The sequence below is a fragment of the Lepisma saccharinum genome, chromosome 5 (genome assembly GCF_977018435.1).
Source record: "Lepisma saccharinum chromosome 5, izLepSacc3.1, whole genome shotgun sequence".
NCBI lineage: Eukaryota > Metazoa > Arthropoda > Insecta > Zygentoma > Lepismatidae > Lepisma > Lepisma saccharinum.
In genome coordinates, this window is record NC_139233.1 from 36,342,775 (window position 1) to 36,362,313 (window position 19,539).

At 36.8% G+C, this 19,539-nt stretch overlaps 1 protein-coding gene across 2 annotated transcripts in view; it reads left to right on the top strand.

The window, feature by feature from the left end:
* Positions 1-3,290: 3,290 nt before the first annotated feature.
* Positions 3,291-19,539, top strand: part of me31B (ATP-dependent RNA helicase me31b) — a 51,997-nt gene continuing 35,748 nt past the window's right edge. For both annotated transcript variants that reach the window (XM_083122426.1, XM_083122427.1), the window contains exon 1: positions 3,291-3,519. The gene's annotated coding sequence lies outside the window, so the exon portion shown is untranslated. The remainder of the gene's footprint in view (positions 3,520-19,539) is intronic.

The following is a 19,539-nucleotide window of genomic DNA, read 5'->3' on the forward strand; positions in this document are numbered from 1 at the left end:
GTAATCTTTCCTTGTCCCCGCCCCCCTTCACAGTTCTGGCACATTGTCCCTTCCCGTTTTGGAACCCAATTGCCACCACTGCAGACAGAATTTTCAGAAAACACTGTTGTTGACTAAATCGCTAAAAACATGGGGTCGAGACAAGGACGTATTTAAGGGGGGTTCAGGGGGTCCGGACCGCCCCGAAAGACTTACTAATTACAAACATTAAATAATGAAATAATAAAATAACTAAAATTAAATAATGAAAATGAATTTCTTCTTTAATCGAAGGTTATTTATTTCCGCCAAACTTATTGGAAGGCAAAGATTATATTGCAATCATTCTACTTTGGATGACAGTGGTAAAGTAGATTTATGCAAAATTTATTGCTACTTACAACGCAACATTCTTAAAATATCACCAGTAAGTAACTTTACTTTTCGTCAACTGGATCTAGCAACTTTTTTTATATTTAATAAACATTCAGTTCTTTATCTATTTGACATTAATATCCTTGCCCTGTCAGTTTTTTTTTGTACAAATTTTCACGACCTTAACTACACGTAAGCTAGATAATGATTACGTGCTGTTTTATCACTATTCTTATACCGCCCTTTTACCAATTAATGTTTATAATCAATGGGTCCCGGGTTCGATACCCGGTGGAGGCACATAGTGGTTCGGATCCCACTGTAGGTCCAGTCCCGATTAGCCTTACTGTGCATAAAGTGGACTTAAAACACCAACTCAGAACTCAACTCAGAACCAATTAATGTAATAAAAATAGTATATAAATTAATTTGAATATTTTAATTAATTTAATATAATAACTATTTTTGTTTAAACATCATCATCATCATCATTATTATTATTATTATTATTATTATTATTATTTTGCGACACTTGGTTCGGACCACCCCCGAAACATATTTCTAGAAACGTGCCTGGACCGAGACTTATTTTAGAACAGCAGTATTTAATGCTTGTTTAGACAAGGGGCGCCGATACCGGGGGGAGCGGAGGGGTCCGGGCCCCTCCAGTTTTCGTTTGGGCCTCCCCTATAAAGGGCCCGATGCATAACTTTCAACATCATTTTAATAAATATAGTTAAAATGCAGTAGACAGTGGATAATGCCAAATCAATACTGCATGCTAATAATAGACTTTATATAACTTTTAAATTATAATTATTAAGCTTTATAATTTCTTGTGGATCAATATTCAAGATTTGATATTTCACTACCTCTTGAAAGACAATCAGCATTTCTGTAAAGTAATTTGCCCACTGTTTCACATGCAATGTCTAACAATTGAAATATTAGCAAGTAACATAAGATGTTTTACCCTAAATCAGGATAATATCTCTACATCATATAGCTATATAAATTTCATTCATATTGGTTTGAATATCTTATTTCGCTTTGCAATTTAGTCTTCTTTTTACTGTAGCTTCCAAAAAAATAAGACTATTTTATAATAAAATACTCCCCACCTAGTCTTATGGATTCCGCTATCCCAGCTATATCCATAGTCATTTTGAAACTTATTGTTAGCTTCCTATTAGTTTTACATTGTTTGCATTATAATTGTTCTTAGAGAAGAAAGCTGTTTAGGGAAGTAGAGACACTAGCGCGCTTGTTTTTGACATGCCTGCTTCTTCTTGCGAGGCTGAACGTAGCTTCAGTGCATTTGCTTTGCATCTCCTAAGAACTATTTTCGAAGTACAATGACCTGCAGTGGCGGCGATTAAGTTCAAAAACCAGGGGGCAAGGTACCAAACTGGGGGGGAGCAAAGGCAGTATATTTCCCTTTGTTTTGTAGATAAGGTTTAGCATAGTGCGGGGGGAAAATGGCGAGAAGTGGGGGCAATTGCCCCCTCTCTAATCGTTGCCACTGTCCAAAAGTGTCTTAACTCTCTGTCACTGCGTATTGCGTAACGTACACAAGGAAAAACTGGATAATATCAACAGTAAAGATATGAAGTATTTCATCGAACGCTGCAATAGATGAACCATCGCCTTTGGAAAGGTCGACTAATATATATATATATATATATATATATATATATATATATATATATATATATATATATATATATATATATATATATATATATTATTTTGAAATATGTCATTGTTTTATTTAATCGGGATTAGTACTTTTTTATTTACACCTGTAAACACGCATTACTTACTCAATTATACATTGCTGTCGTCTGAAAGTTGCAGTATTACATATTTACTGTATACCACGCGTAACTAACGTTTAAAAAATAAGCGCCCGCATGTGTGTATGTTTGAGTTTTGAATTGAGTTTGAGTTTTTGTTTAAGCCCATTTTATGCACAGATATGCTAATCGGGACTGGACCTACAGTGTGATTCGAACCTCTGTGTGCCTCCACCGGGCATCGAACCCGGGGCCGTGTGTATGTGTATGAGCATGAAGTACAGTCATGGGCATCCGGAAGGGGGGCCGTGGCCCCCCTGGAAAATGAAAGTCAACCAAAAAATATGTATTTCACACATATAATTTCATTTTAGCCACAATAATCTGTGTTAATTATTGCATAAACACCATAAATTCAAATTAAAGCAATGTTTTTTATGGCACAACACTATTTTGGTGAAAATTTGCCTTCGTTTGCCCCCCCTGGAAAAAATACCTTCCTTGCCCCTCCCTGGAAAAATTCCTGCGAACGTCCATAGTACTGTGGTAGGAACACGTATTATAAAGAGAATGTGAAAATTTACAATCAAAAGTTACACATAAAGTATCATGTTGTTTAATTATGTAATCTAAGTATAATGAATATTTTGTCTAGATATGAAATGTTGATGGTTTTTATTCTCAGAGCTAGTTAATTATAATTACAATTTTGCAAAGCTTACTCAAGTGTGTGTATTCATTCCTAGGTCCTTAATATTGTAAAAAACCCACCTCCCCCCACCGCGCAAACGAATCTCGTCCTGAGCATGGATGTTCTTTGTGAGTCTAACTTCATCAATTTCATATCATCACTCATCCGCGTCGTCGCGATTAGCCACAAGTGGCAGATAAAGCGACACTAAATAACAGAAATCAACATTTAAAATACATGAATCTACGTCATATAGCATGTAGCACTATAACTTCTAAATATAATAATAACAATTATTTTATGATTCTTTTGTTTAATTAATTACTTCCTACTATCTTAATAAAAGGCCGTGAAAAACAAGCGATATTTTTATTGAAGTTTCTTAGGAATAGCTTCGCGCACTGCGCTTAGCATTTGTTTGCAGACGACGGTTTTTGGGTATTCTTCAACCTACATTCTCCGCTAGAGATCCTCAGGTACTGAGTGATTGCTGGTTTTGTTACAGTCGTACAAGTAGAGTTAAAAGTTGCGTTGGTTACTGGTAATTTCCCTGTTTGAAGAGAACGTGCTTTTTTCGAGTATTATATGCAAGAGGTCTATTTATCAAGTATAAAGGAACCGAGAAGCGACCACTGCGTATGCTGCATGGTATTTCGCGTATAACTGTTTCTTCTGAAGGTAGGTTAATGTACGCCATCTTTACTCCTCGGCTGAATTTTGTGTTTAAATCCATTTTCATCCGCGTATATCCGTAATGTTATTCGCCCATGATGAACATTTGGACATTTCTTTCAAGCTTCTGCTCACGTTTTGGCTTTTCAAATATAGTTTATTTGAAAAGGAATTGCGTTTTCTTAATATGTGACGTATGAGTTCCACTTTGACTACGAAGACTGAAATGTATAAAGTGAGCAAATAGTCGCAGCGGTATTGCGAACATAATGCAATTTTCAGAAAAAGTACGTCCAGAGTTTTTAAAATTCACCCTGATTCGATTTTAGACTAAGAATAGAGCAGTAATAACGCTGACTGAAGTGAATTGTTGCAGTTCAAATACTTTCTTTACTGTAGTTTTGGCTTTGCATAGAAGTTAACTGTAGATCATTGTGCTAAATATGACCATGACAAGGTCGAGTATGTTAAAATACTAGATAAGAGTGGTGTAGGTAACTTGTTTTATTGTCGTACAGTGGTATTTTTCGGGATAACTGGTGGTATTAATTTGAATTTAAAATAAATTCACCAGATCAGCGACAGGTTATTGCGTGACAAATATTTTTTCGCACGAGTTAACAAGTTGCATTTTTTGTGTGTTTTGATAGAATTTCCAACAATTATGTTTGATATTAAAGTAAAAATCACAATGTTTCGTCCTCACTTTCGGATAAAGATCGAAATTTCCCTTCTCAGACCATGTAAGTTTCTCAAGAATATTTGTGACAGTTTGGCAGTTTTCTCTTTGCCTGTGTCCCTTTGGAGTTATGTAGTTATTACTTTCAAATCAAGGTCTAAATTCCTGGTGAAGGGTCTAATGAACATGCTCTAAATTTAATCAAAACTGCACCCTTTTGAATAATAGGCTCCAGTACAGTTTGTCTTTGTTCTGTATGCTGAAGTGGTAATTAACTAGTCTTGCCGTAGGAGTGTGTTAATGCTTTCACCTGATAACGAATGTTACGTACTTACACGGGTGACCGAAGTAATTTTTTGGCAAATTGTTCATGAACTATTTTTGCAACCCACTGTACCAGCATGTTTAATTTATTAAATTTCTATACTTAGGATACAGGTACCAAAATTACAAAACCTATGTGCCGAACATGTCTCACTCGTTCATTTAGTCACTTTTTACATTGGTAGTTACCTATTGTGCATTGGGGAACATTGTTTTAGGTGTTACTTTGCTTTTTTCACGAAAATAACTTTCAATTTCTGACATTAACAGTTAATATTCTGTTTTTTCACTTCCGTAACACCATATGGTCTCGCACTTGGCTGCGCACCTTGACTTGCGTAGTGGATATGCAGAGTTTCCAACCTTACTAACCAAAAAATACCCCACGCACCATTCACGTGTAGCCCCAACAACCATTCACGGTAAGGTTAGGTTAGGCAAGCATAGTTAAAATTTGGGGTTATAACCGGAAAATACCTCATACACCAATCATGAATAGCCCCAAACATCATTCCTGCATACCCCCCCCCCCCAACCATTCATGGTAAGGTTAGTTAGGTTTGGTTGTTCGGCATAAATAGTTAAAAGGGACGTCATTTTCTTGAAACAACGGCATCTTGGGAAGCAGTGACAAGAGACTGTTATGAATCGTGTGCAACATCCGGTTCATTTAGAGAAAGCAAATGGAAGCAGTGGTAATTGGGCGTCAGTGATATTTCTCTCCAAAAATACATGAATTCCCGGTCAAACAGATTCAATGATGAAAGAAAACACCTCTACGAATCTTCAAAATGCTACAGAAACTCATTTCGATAAGTTGTTTTGGAGCGATTTTCCAATACCGGGAATTTTTCAATTTTGTTTGAAATTTCGCATACTCACTTATTTTGGCCCCCTAATCACAAATCTGCAGTTAAAATTTGGCGCTCACACGTGGAAATAGCAAAATAATCTAAATTAAGTTCTTATTTCTACACCCTCTATTTCCAAATTTCCAGAGATTCCGGGCTCCGCCCCTAGGGTAATTGACCTACTGCAGCCCCGCCTACACTCCAGCTCCCCGGCTTTCTCTATAGAGTCCTTGTTAAAGGCATGTTAGAAATTAGCCGGATTCACCTGCCCCCAAATAAGTGCCAAATTTTAAGTGCAGATTCGTGATTACAAGGCCCAAATTTCAAACAAATTTGATAAATTCCCTGTATTGTTTAATTGTACCGTAGTTTTTTCTGTAAAAATGAAGAAATCCGTTCGGCCTATAGGATACTGTTACCGTAATTTTTCTATATATCTAGCAAACATTGTTTGAACACTGGAGACATGTAACGTAGGCCTTTCCATGCGCTGTAAAATGTTGCAAGAGAATTTCATGTACGATGATGAGTTCAGTTATCTATTAGTGTAACTTCAAATTTGTGAAAGCTCTGATACACAGGTTTCAAGAATGAACTAATATTTGTCTTCTGCTATTTGAGCATGTGTGCAGTTTTCTTCCATAAATACTTTGAGAGATCAGCTTTCCGTTGTTTTACTTGTGCAAACTGTCTGACAACCATCATCTTTTTATAATCATGGATTTTTTTTATCTATTTTCTTTTCATACAAGTGGTCCATGAATATTATTAGCAATGTTGTTCCATTGGTGGTTGTTCCACTGTTACTAGTCTTATTTTCTTTGTACTGAGTTACACAGGTGATCTACAAAAGTTACATATGAATGACAAGTTGTTGCCATGTAATTTGCTGCTTTTCTATCTGTATTGTTGTGTAGGATGAAGATAAGTTCTGCATGATTTACCTTGATATGGTCTGAAGCATGCTTAATTTTACTTCAAAGGTGAAATGGAAATTAATTCAGCTGCTTTAATTGTATTTAGCACTAGGATGCGTTTAGCTGTATTAGACTTTCATTAATTCTCTCCTGAAATTTTTGAGACCAGTTGTCAATGTCAAAAGCTAAATTTTGGATGTAAAATACAAATTACTATGAGCCTGGCAAAGTATACTGTAATGGAAGTTAGTGGGTTGTGATTCTGGTAAGATTGCATATTAATGATCTTTGACTGAAATCAAGGTTGAAGTTGCAGTTTCATGAGAATTTGTCAACTTGCTATATTGGTCACTTCTGCATCTGACATTTTGAATATAGGTAGTTTTTAAGTTCCTCCTAGTCAAAGAGCCTGTGTATGAAAGAAAAGTTCAAATGTGAAAGTTGGGATGACCACATACCTTGGATTGATAGCCCACAAGCCTGTGGCATGTTGCAGGTTAGTGTGTGTCCATCACATTGTATGGAAGAGCACCACAGTGCATGCATTCAAGAGATTATATGTAGAAATGTTGAAGACTTTTTTTCTGTTAGGCCATGTTCTCTAAGAGGTTAAGGATGTCTAATAATTTTCAAATGTAATGCAGCTAGAATGTACAGACTGATGAATGAAGGGTTAAAATTTGGTTTTATTCCTGCAATTCACAAGGTGGAAAATGGTAGTAAAGTGTCTACATTTTGCCTTTTTATTGAATTTTGAGAGATACTGGATAACTTTTTTTTTTTTGTTCAGTGGTGGTTGATTCATGACAAATTGGTTGGACTTTTTTAAAACTTTTAGGGGATGGAGCCTTGCATGCATTTATACCCTCTGTGACTGGGAAGCTGGCGCTTTTCAAACTTGTCACGAGGAAAAATAAAAGCTCTGGAACTAATTGTCGTAGTGATGAAATCTGTTTTAAAGATGACTTTTAGAGAAGGTGAAATTATATATTGTACCTCCAAGTATAATGGGAAAATGAATGGCACACCTTCATGGCATGGTGCTATATGCGCAGGGAACCTTACCTTACCTGTGCCCACCACACAATAGACAAAAGTGAATGAAAATAATATATGTAGCAGTGGTATATTTCTACAACCATGCAAAGCTTTGTTGAAAATTGCCTGATACTTCGTGGGTAGAAAAAAATAACAATGTATAAGTGGCAGTGAGCTTACGGAAACAATTTCCAAAATTATCTGCTAGCATCATGATAGTAGATTGATCAAATTTGGAGGGAAGCAGGACATAAGACCATTCTGTGAAGAAGTTAGTCTATCTGCAATTTTGGGGTAAAAAAATGGAAATTACACAATTTTGAAGTCATAATTTCAGAATTTTAAAAATTGCTTAATTCCCCACTGGACTCCCAAGTCACACATTTAGTCTTTTGTTCTCATTACATGTAAGAGTGAAATATATCAGGAAAAAGCAGTGGTTGAGGAGTTGTAGCTGATTTATAAGATCTATCCCATAATACTCTCAGGGAACAAAGGATGGTTTCAAACTGCTTGTTAATAATACTGTGTTGCTATTCAGATGGAATTGTTGGGAACTTTTGCAGATCACCTTTTAATTTACATGCATTTTGGAGTCTGTAAAAGAGAGCCTCAAAATTGAACAAAAAAAACAACTCATATGTATAGTTTTCAAGAAATTGAGTTGAGTTGGTGTTTTAAGTCCACTTTATGCACAGTAAGGCTAATCGGGACTGGACCTACAGTTTAAAGTGGGATCCGAACCACTTGTGCCTCCACCGGGTATCGAACCCGGGACCCCTTGATTACAAGGCGACGACGCTACCACTGCGCCATCGGGGAGGCCAGTTTTCAAGAAATGTCACTTTAATTGGCAACATGTGTTGCTGGGAAAACATTTTTCCCAACGTACCACTTAGGGCTAATTACTGTACTAGGTTTCTTATACAGGGTGTCCCAAAAGGTACTTTACAACTTCAATGTCATATAACGAGACTTGTAATTCACTTAGAGAAACAAAGTTAAGTTTTATGTGATGCACCAACTCAAAAAGTTTTGTTCTGTTAGGTAATGAATAACTTCTTTGTCTTTCCAGTGGCTGGAGCAACAATGTGAAAAATGGGAGTCAGCATTGGAAAAGATGCAGTGTGAGGCTTGGTTTATTGAAACAAAGTCAGACACGGAAGTACAGAGAAATTTCAGAATGTGATACGGGAAGCCACCACCCTCTCGGCCATCCATAAGAAAATGGTACAGCAACTTCATGCACAATAGACGTTTGCGGTGAACTCGGGAAAGCCTGTTGAATTCTTTCCGTATCTTCTTAACTTGTTCTTGGCCTGCCTACATGGTGCTTCAAATCCACACTGCCTGTCTGCATTAAGTTGCTGTACCATTTTCTTATGGATGCCTGAGAAGATGGTGGTTTCCTGTATCACGTTCTGAAATTTCTCTGGACTTTGGTGTCTGACTTCGTTTCAATAAACCAAGCCACGCACTGCGCCTTTTCCTGTGCAGATCAATTTCTCACATTGTTGCTCCAGCCACCTGGAAAGACAAGGAACTTATTCATTACCGAACAGAACAAAACGTTTTGAGTTGGTGCATCACATAAAACTTACTTTGTTTCTCTAAGTGAATTAAAAGTCTCGTTATGACATTGAAGTTATGAAGTACCTTTTGGGACACCCTGTATATGCACACACACTAATGCATAGAGATCTGTTCAGTGTAGTGGTCATGTTGGAAGTATATGCTCTGAGTAAATGTCAGATTTATATGCACTAGAAAATTTTGTGGTACCCTGATAATTTTGCTTTATGATCCCACCAATCCAACAGGGCACTCCACTTTGAAAGAATTTTCATCTATGGGCCCATATTTCTTGCATGAAAAAAGGTTATGAAACCTGTGAAGGACAGGTTACTGCCAACTTTAACCTCACGTGTGCCTTTCTTTTGAAAAACTCCGGAGCATGGGCTTTTTAAACTTGCTGCAAAGTACAAAAAAGTGCTAACTTGAACTAATAACTTGTTAATAATAGTAACAATGGGTGTATTGTTTTGTAATTCAAGTATATAATACCTTTAGGCAAAACTAATTAACAAAAAAGACAACTGAAATATAGTGTATAGTTTTCAAGAAATGGCATGTTAATTGATGCCATATGCTGCATTTTGACAGTCTGGCAGCCAAAGTTTAATAGTCTGGAAATGGGGGAGGCAGGGTGGAAGTGGCAGTACTGGTTTACATATTCGCCTTTCCTGTTCAATTATCACAGCGAGAGATTAAGTTCATACCAGCCAAACAAAATGTCAAGATTTCCACCTTGACTAATTTTACTAATGTGTGAGCATGTTGAATTGTCATTGCACAGTGATTCTGGTCATAATGGAAGAGCCTTACCATACAGAACAATATTTACATAATGTCCGTACATAGAGTTGGAAGTAGTTGAACAAAATGCTTTTTTGGTTGTGCTTTTTACCCCAAAGTGCTTGAAATCAATGAAAATACAAGTTTGCAGTATTTTTCTTGTTCAACTTCCTATTGCAGTGGTTCTCAACCTTCATGAGACCATAGCCAGGTGAATTCATTTTTTAAAAAGTCTATGCCCTGATCCCACAATTATTTCCAGTATTCTAAAGCACACCCTGAAACTTTCAAAATATCATTATTCAGAAGAGTTACCGCAAATTTTGTTACCCCTCAAGCTGAAAGTTTTGCTCAGGTTTACCAGAAAAAATCTGAGATTACCCAGGTAGAAATATATAAGGACATGAATCTTGTGATCAAGGGGATGCATGGTCTTGTACACTGCCCAGTTTGCTTTCCTTGGAAGTGTAATTAGCCAGTATTTGTAAATTATGCATATTTGGCAGTTCTTCATGCCTCTATACAGGCCATTTTAGTGCTGCTTAGCACCAGTGTGAGAGTATCCAATGTTAATTGTAGTTTAGACTGCAGTACTTGAAGTTTGAGAAGTTAGGTCTTAGCCAAAATTGACATTCAGATTAGTTTTTGCAACAATCACTAGATCATAGATATAAATGTAAAGTTTCAGCACAGTACATGGAACAAGTTTCCAGTGTTTCACTAACTTGTAATTTGAGTCAGATCTTATATACACTTCTCACAAAAAGTTTGGAATATTGTTATATTAGACAATAGGCAAGGTGGCATATTTCAGCGAAACTACGAACACCAACAGCAACACTGCATCCTTACTCATTCAAAGCACTTTAATAGTTTCCAAAAACTATGCAAGGACTTCAATCAAGAACTATCAAACACAAGACAGTTACTAGCCTTATTTTTTGTCGAAGGTCACATAGTTCTTTTGCTGTAGTTTAACCTGAGAATTGTTCACCTCTAAGGGAAAACTTATGAATTTATGCAAGAATTTTTTTATTTTGTTAATGTATCCTCTTTAATTTATTTCATTGCATCTTATTCTAATCTTTTCATTGCTATACAATCATCAGTAATATGATCTTACAATTATTTGAAGGAACCTGTCATAAAAGTGATACAAAGATGAGATTGAATGTCATGTATTAGCTTCAAACTTGATAACAGGGCAACACTGAAAGGTTGAAAGCAGCAAATAATGTGTGTTCTGCTGGAGCTTTTGCAAGAGTGCAACTCCACATGTCCCTTTTTGGATGCAATCTTCATGAGTATGTCTACATTCTTTCCCCTCTGGGTGCCTAACGGCTGCACGCTTAGCGGCTGCCCGGATGCCAAATCCCGTCAAATCGAGTGTGATATCTCAGCTATGGAAACCGCCAGCTTCGAAATGACATAAAGTTCGCAGAATTACAGTTACAAATACAATCAAAATAAGCATCCTAATTGTCATGAGGGATGTTGGAAATGTTGTCCTTGTGCATCCACTAGTTTTTGGCATGGTTTTAGGAAATTTGTAGGCTGATCCCAGAGATTTGTTTGAAATTTTATGCAATAATAGGCTAACGATTTGCCATAAAATGCCTTTTCTTGTTCCTTGGCAAGATAATGTAGGCGTTTGTTTAAAAAGTCTCGTGACATATTTCAGTGGAATTCATTGATTGAGTTGGTGTTTTAAGTTTAATAAAGGAATAGTTTATGCACAGTAAGGCTAATCGGGACTGAACCTACAATTAAAAGTGGGATCCGAACCACTATGTGCCTGAGTGGTAGGTATTAGTTTCACAGATATAGTGTTCTTTTGTGATTGTTTTAGTCGCAAGTGCTTCTTTCAAAGATAACAGCTTTTTCAGTGCCTAATCTATGAAAATGATGAAAAATGTTCAGCACGTTTAGTTTGATTTGATTTCATTTATTTTACTTTGCTTTTTGTGCCACTTTTGGTTAATTTGCGAAGATGGATGTGAGTGATATGAAATTGCTGAATGAACATGCACAAACATCTATGCCCAGGTCAACCTGGAACCCCTGGCATCGTAGCAGGGTGTGCAGGACAAGTAGTGCCTATTTTGTATTTTCTTCTTATTTTCCTACTTATTTTGTGAGTTGTAGTGCCTATCAGTCCTCATCCTGTTTATAAGCCCTTATTTAACCTCCCTTATATTTCTAATAATGATGGTGCAAATAATATAGGACACTGAAAAGTATCATAAAAATTATGTAACATATTGAAAACTGTTAGCAATTAAACTTGCGAGAATTATTTGTCTATAATGATGAAAACTTTTCTTACTCTCAAGAGACTTTATTGTGTGTGTTTGAACCCCACAGGCTCATTTAAGTTTCGCCACTGGCACTGTCCCCTATTTTTGTTTCACTAAACTACAATAGTTTCTTTGTGCTGAGTATACTTCTGGCTTCATGGCAATACTGGCATCGAAAGCATAGGGACGGGAAGGCACTGCCCTTAATAAATGAGAAATTATATTGAAAGGTGGCAGATGGGACTCAGAGATGCCAATTTTTACTATAATGACCTACCATGTTATGAAAATTATTGCAAATTCATTCCTGTAACAAATTCAGTTACAATCGTTAGTGTCAGTTACAATCAAAATAAGCACGTACCTTGTCACAAGATATGCTGAAAATTGTCCTGCATCCACACATTTTTGCCATCTTTTCAGGAACTTTTCATTTCCACGCAACAGTTGAGCTTCTGAAATTGCTTCACTTTCTCTCCTGATATTCTCCTTCGGTTCTTCTAATGGTGGGGTGCGGGGTTGTTGCATAGACTTTATTTTTCAATCTCTCCCATAGATAAAAATCTCATACTGTGAGATCAGGGGGCACAATTTTTTGCTAATAACCTGGTCTTCAAAAATTTCCTGAATTAAATCCAACGACTCTTCAGAGCTGTGTGTGAGGTGGCAGTGTCTTGTTGAAAAAACACCTGCCTGGCATTAAATATCAGTTCGAAGAATGATGAGTATGTCGTCACTGTATCTCTGTGCATGTATGGTATTTTCATAAAATATGAGCTCTATACCTCTGCATTTACTGCACACACAGATTTTCTGGTCATGCAAAGGAGTTCGTGTATAAAATCAGGTATATCTTAGCTCCAATACCTGTTATTCTGATGCAACATGGCCCCTTAAATGGAACCATGCTTTGTCAGAAGAATATTAAACATGGATCAATTACCCTATCGTCAACATTCCCAAAATTCCAGTTACAGAAATGCGTGGTAGCAGTTCCTGGAAAACTGTGACCTTGTAGTTTCAGTTTTAAAAATTTGATAGCTCGCCATGCTATCACCTGGGAATTCTATTGGAAATCGTCTATGAACGTCCCTGCAAGAATTTGTAATCACATACGAATCGTACATAAAAACTTTGTAATCTGTACGTATGTGCAATTATTTTGGATTAGATTGATTTGGTGTTTTAAGTCCTCTTTATGCACAGTAAGGCTAATCTGGACTGGACACTATGTGCCTTCACCAGGAATCGAATCTGGGACCCCTTGATTACAATGCTCCACTGCACCATTGGGGAGGCTGTATGTGCAATTATTAAAACTATAGCAAAACTGAAATAATACTTAACACTTTACATAGAAAATCACAAGAACACTTGTAATGCATAACCACTTTAAAAATACGACTGAACTGAAATCTCGAAGTTACTGAAATGGAATGGGATTAAGAAATTCACAAGTTATGCGCAAAGCAGTGTGTTTCAATTGCCACTCTTGCACTGCAAGCTGTTAGGAAATTTCCTTTTAATATGTCTTGTTACCAAAGCTCTGCAAAATTTCCTGAAAAATATGCCAGAAAGGTGTGGATACACGAGGACAACATTTCCAACATCCCCAGTGACAATTAACATGCTTATTTTGAATGTAATTGTAAGTATAATTCTGAGAACTTGGAAGTCATTTCGAAGCTAGTGGTTTCCATAGTGGAGATATTGCACGCAATTTGACGGGAGTTGGCATCAGGGTAGCCACCATGCATGCTGCTGTCGGGCACCCAGAGGGAAAGAAGGACCTTGTATTTTATCATGGTCGACTGGAACTTCCGCTTGCTGCTTTCACTGTTACAGGAGTTGTCCTGTGGTGGTTCATCTGTGAAACTGCACAAGAGTAGCAGACTCAACGTGTTTCTCATTCTCGGCAAGAGAATACATTATGTCCACAAATACAGTACTTAACCATATTTAGCAAAATATTGCAAAAAGTTACATGGATTTTAGATCATTCCTGAGATGAATGCCAAACATTACTGGGGGTTCACTGCTCTTGAGCTATGGGACCAAAGTTTAATATTTATGAACACATCAGGGAAGTAATCATGAAATGTATTTAAGATGCAGTGGGCCATATTTGTCAATTTGCTCAGCTCTATGAACTGAATTTTTGAGATTTGTTGCTCAGATGAAGATATTTAGAGATATCAACGGTGTTGCAAGTTGAATTTCACTACTCGGCAGTTTTATTTATATTCAAGCAGCAGACATTGCAAAAGTGTGAAAACTATACAGTGTTTCTTCTTATTTAGGAATGCAGTTAGTAAGAAATTATTTTCATTATACCACAAAGGGGTTTACACTATTTGAATGTTAATAACAGAGAAAGTATTACAGATAACCTGATGGAACTTTTTGTATCTGGATCTGTCATGATTAGTGCTTGTTGCCATTCATTTATTTTTCTTTAATTTCAGTTCAGTTGCCAGTAGTGACAAGTAATTGACAAGATGGCTGGGAACCTTTCCGTTGAGCAACGGAAGTGGATTTTAAGTGTTTTTGGAAATGTGAGAACATGAAAGAAGTGCAGAGATGATGGCAGGCAGAATTTGATACTGTGCCACCGTCACGTGTAACAATTACGAAATTACGCGACAGTTTGAGAGGGAAGGAACTGTGTGTGATCTGGGACGGTGTGGCAGGAAGAAATCCGTATCGGACGAAAGAGGGATGGAAGTAGTGGTACAAACTTGGACAAGATCCCCCTCGAAGTCCATACGTCAAATTCTGCCTGCCATCGTCTCTGCACTTTTCATGTTCTCACATTTCCAAAAAAAAACACTAAAATCCACTTCCATTGCTCAACGGAAAGGTTCCCAGCCATCTTGTCACTACTGGCAACTGAACTAAAATTAAAGAAAAACAAATGAATGGCAACAAGCACTAATCATGACGGATCCAGATACAAAGAGTTCCATCAGGTTATCTGTAATACTTTATTAACATTCAAAAAGTGTAAACCCCTTTATGGGGAAACACTGTATATGGATTTATGTTGCCTTATCCTAGATAATTTGTCCATTTACATGGTATGTGAGTGTCTGAAAAGTCACACATACATTCAGTCTTGGTTGCAACTTTGTACAAAAAAACAAGTAGTGTACCTTGTACTGGGTATTAACTTTGTTGATATTTTTAAACACTGAAATGATCCTTTGAATGAGTATTCAGTATGGGGAGAAGATACTAAAGTGTAAAAGTTTTTGTACCATATAAAATAAATATGAATAAACGACAGCTATGGAGCCACTTGCAATAATTTTTCAATGTGTAACAAAGTATAAAAAGAACTATAAATATTTACGCATTTTAATGGATTCCACATGTTTTATGAAGTTAATTTTGGCATATTAATAAAAAAAACAATGTTATTTGCAGTGCGGCAACAGACCTGGAAAACCTGAAAATGTGAGAGGTCAAAAAAGTAATTTTGTCTTGATCGACTTTTATTTTGTTCTTTTGTGTGTGTGTGTGTGTGTGTGTGTGTGATGGAATAAATGTGCCAGGCATTTGCTTTGAAAGATGTAGTTATGATGCGGGATGGGAACAGGAAATCTTGTTGCTAAGTCTGTCAACTTTTAGGCTCCTTTTATGTGCAACACAACCAGGGTGCCAGAAATCAGTGATGGGAGAAGGGGGGGGGGAGAGAAATTTATAAGCCTCTAAATATTACGTGGAAAATGCATTGAATAATATTTTTTCTTGTCTGTATGGGAGTACTAAGGGAACAGATGGCTCACTACACCATGCAACAACAATCCACTCCAGTGGAATTACTTTTTGTTGTATGTCTTCAGACTGCAACATGCCAAAAATCTCATACACAAGCTACATTTTTGCAAATCAGGCAAATTAGAAGGCTGTTGAGTAAAAATATGAGTCACTTTATCATATGTAATATTAATTTATTGTTTTTAATGTTGTTTTCTGTTGGCACGTTCCAGTGTAACATGGTTAATGCTGTATTTGGAATCTTCTGTTAAATAAATAAATAAATTTGTCATCTGCGACATCACACAAAAATTGCATACATTGTGCTCTTATTAATTTGATGTTTCTGGGATGTCCCAGTATTTTTTTTTTTTTAAGTTTGTTGGATGCAACATCCAACCACCTTATATTGCTGCACCACTGCAAAAATGCCACTAGAATTTTATTACTCTTCTCAGTCACTTAACCTTATTTAATGTAGCAAAGTGTACGAAGATTTTCTTTCATCCCCCAGGGGTAATACTGGTTTTGCACAGGTTAACATACGTTTACAATAGCATTAAACTGTTACTTGGTCCAAGAAATCTGTGTGTGTGTGTGTGTGTGTGTGTGTGTGTGTGTGTGTGTGTATATATATATATATATATATTGAATAATATCACTACAGTCAAATAGATATTTGTAAATGTTATAAAAAATTGACTAGTCCATGCTCCCAACCTGAGTTTTCTGCTACTCTCATTTTAATTACCCCCCCTTTGTCCTGAAACTCATGAGATGATTGTTAATGTCACTGAGTGAAGTTAATGTCCAATGTTGTGAAATAATAATACGTAAATTTTGTAATACAGTAATTAGTTGAATCATTCAATCACTGTCTTCAGTAACAGACGTTTCTCTGCCAGCCCTGCTAAATTTTCACTTTTCTTCTACTGATTTATAGGAAGGTAAGTTCATATTAGTAGCGACCTTGGTTTTTCGCAAACTCTGGAACACTGACAAATGTTAATTAATGCAAACTAGTGTTTATGACTGTGCAGTAATATCCGGACAATTTTCATCTATCCGAAATAGAGAAAAATAATGTGAATTGTTGAATTTTTCACGATTTTTTTCATAATGTTCTTGAACAACTAAATATACTGTGAAATCTAACAACAAGATTTGGAAAAAAAAATCGAAAAATGAAGGTCCTGCCTATTAGCCATATATAAAACTAGAACATCAGTAGTAATTGACATTTATTGTATTAGTTACAGTGACTCCTAACTTAATTTTTGACACATTCATCACCATTATTCTCGCACTTGTCATAGCATGACACCAAATTTTGTATGCCTATGGCATGTGTGTCTTCCACCAAGGCTATCCATCTGTACACAGTGCAACTATCAAAATGTTGTCCTCCAGGAACCTCTTCAGTTGAATGAAAAAGATGAGTCTACTTGCAAGATTGGAAGTGGTCCAATATATCTCACTTGAAGTAATGCAAGAGAGCTCTCATGCACTCAGCTGTATGGAGTCGTGGCCATGAATTGTCGGCACAATCGTATGACCATACATGACATCTGGTCTGTACTCCTCACATTATTGCTGGTTGCTCTATTATGATGTCCGCTTCTGAGCATGCAAAAATGTGATTATTGTACATACCTTGCAGTCTGCGGGAGAGTTTATGGGAGCTGACATCTTTATCAGAGCACTAACCTAAAGCTACTGGGCTGCGACTGGACCAGATTACAGCCACATGCCACTTCTTCCTGCCTGCATGTGCATGTTGTGCTTTGACCACTAGTGTCGCGAACATACATCATTGGAGCTTGGTTTCTGACCCTCCTTGTATATAAACTTTCAGAAGCTATCATCAACAGCATGTTCTAGTTTTAATATTTGATTAGCTAAATCAGACACCTGTACAATGCAGTAGATTCCCATCTATAAATTTATTGCCTTAAATTTTGAGGATGTATGTACACTTTTTGCCAGCAATAATCTTATTACTGGGTGTTGTCATTAGACTTGGATATACTGTAAATGTTTGTACTGAAGGAGAAGTTCCATTGATAAGTAAGGAAATATGACTGTTTTGTACAATTCCATTGTATTACTTTCAAAATATTCATTCCCAAGAATCAGGTTTAAGGGATTTTAGAGGTTTTGCTTTTGGTGCCAAGCAGACACTGTGTTGCCATATGTGCATCGAATAAGCGGCAAATTTGCAGTCTAAATCTCTCTGTGCAAGGGTTAAGTTATTTGCTTAGCAGAGAAAAGAAAGACATCAAAAAATGAGTCTGCACTCGTGGTTCTTGCAAGCAGAGAGTTCCAAACCTCAGTGGAAATATCAACACATAATAATGAAAAGGCTAAGTAGATTGATAAATTATATTTTTTTTCATCAATTGTGCTTCACTTGAATCTCATTTTGTTGCAACTTTAAAAATAATTTAATATTTTATTGGAAACTGGCTGCATACATATGGAAAAATCCCTATAGTAACCCCTCCCTAGCTTGTGAATTATAATTATTTTTCTAAATTTATTTTTTGCAGTTTGAATTCAAATCCTATAGAAATTAAGCGAATTTATCTGAAGATAATATTGGTACTTAACGCAATCCATACCTGGATCTGTCCATTTGCAAAAACATGGATTTAGTTTATAATTGTCAGGGAAAAATATAAAATTTGTCCTGGAAAACCTGAAAAACTCAGGAATCTCATTTCTGCTTGTCTCATACTGGTAATGTGCGGATTACTCACAATTAAATATAAACTTTAGGTTAAAAGATTAAAAATCGGCAACTTACGTGTGTGAGTATGAGATTTTTCGTACTACGTTTCGGAGGTTACACTACCTCCTTCTTCAGGTTGAAACGATGTTATTCAGACACCTGACATGGTGCCTCGTCGTGAAAGTGAAGGTTAAGGATTTAGGTTAAAAAGTTGCTTGAAGGACACTTTCTAAAAAAGAATATAAATTACACATCTAAAACCGCGCAATACTATAAAAACAAAAGAACATCCAAGGCTGAAGTCGGCGTACTGCCGACCAATGCTCAGGGTAGGCGAATGCACGGTGTCAGCCCGTACCTGGGGAAAGAGAACTTCCCCTCCTCAATCCTTCCAAACTGGGGCTCGGGAGTCACCAATCCAAGGAGAAGTCGACCTCTACCTCGGCGGCTTTCCTAACCTCAGGAGTAACATGGAAGCCCATCTCGTCCCTAAACACTGCGGCTTTATCCCATTTTTTAAAGAAATTAACCCAGCCGTCTTCTAAATTCCCATCGTCCCTATTAAGTTTATTCCAATTTTTCGCGCATATATAGGCAGCTTCATATACGTTTCTGTCCAATTTATTGTTGACCTCCCTAATAACTTCCCTTTTAGCAATCTTATGTCGGTTAACCAATATATGTTCAGATAATCCAGTTTTGGGTATGCCCTCCTTTACGTCCTTATCATGCTCTCCCCACCTAACTTGCATACTTCTCCCGGTTTGTCCCACATATTCCTTTCCGCATTCACACACTATCCTGTACACTCCCTTCCGCTCTTCAGGGTTGTTGCGCCTATCCCCCCTCCCTTTCTTATAGGATGTAAAGTGCTTTTCAATACTCCGGGGCGCTCTTACCCCACATTTTATTCCGTAACCCCTCACGGACCTTTCAATTTTCTCTGAGACCCCCTTAAAATACGGGATCCCGACAAAATATGTGTTTTTTTCACCGTTTCCTATCTCAGTTTTTTTATCCTCTTTGTCATTTTGCGATGTTTCTTGCCTAACAATCCTTTTGGCTTTCCTAGCTA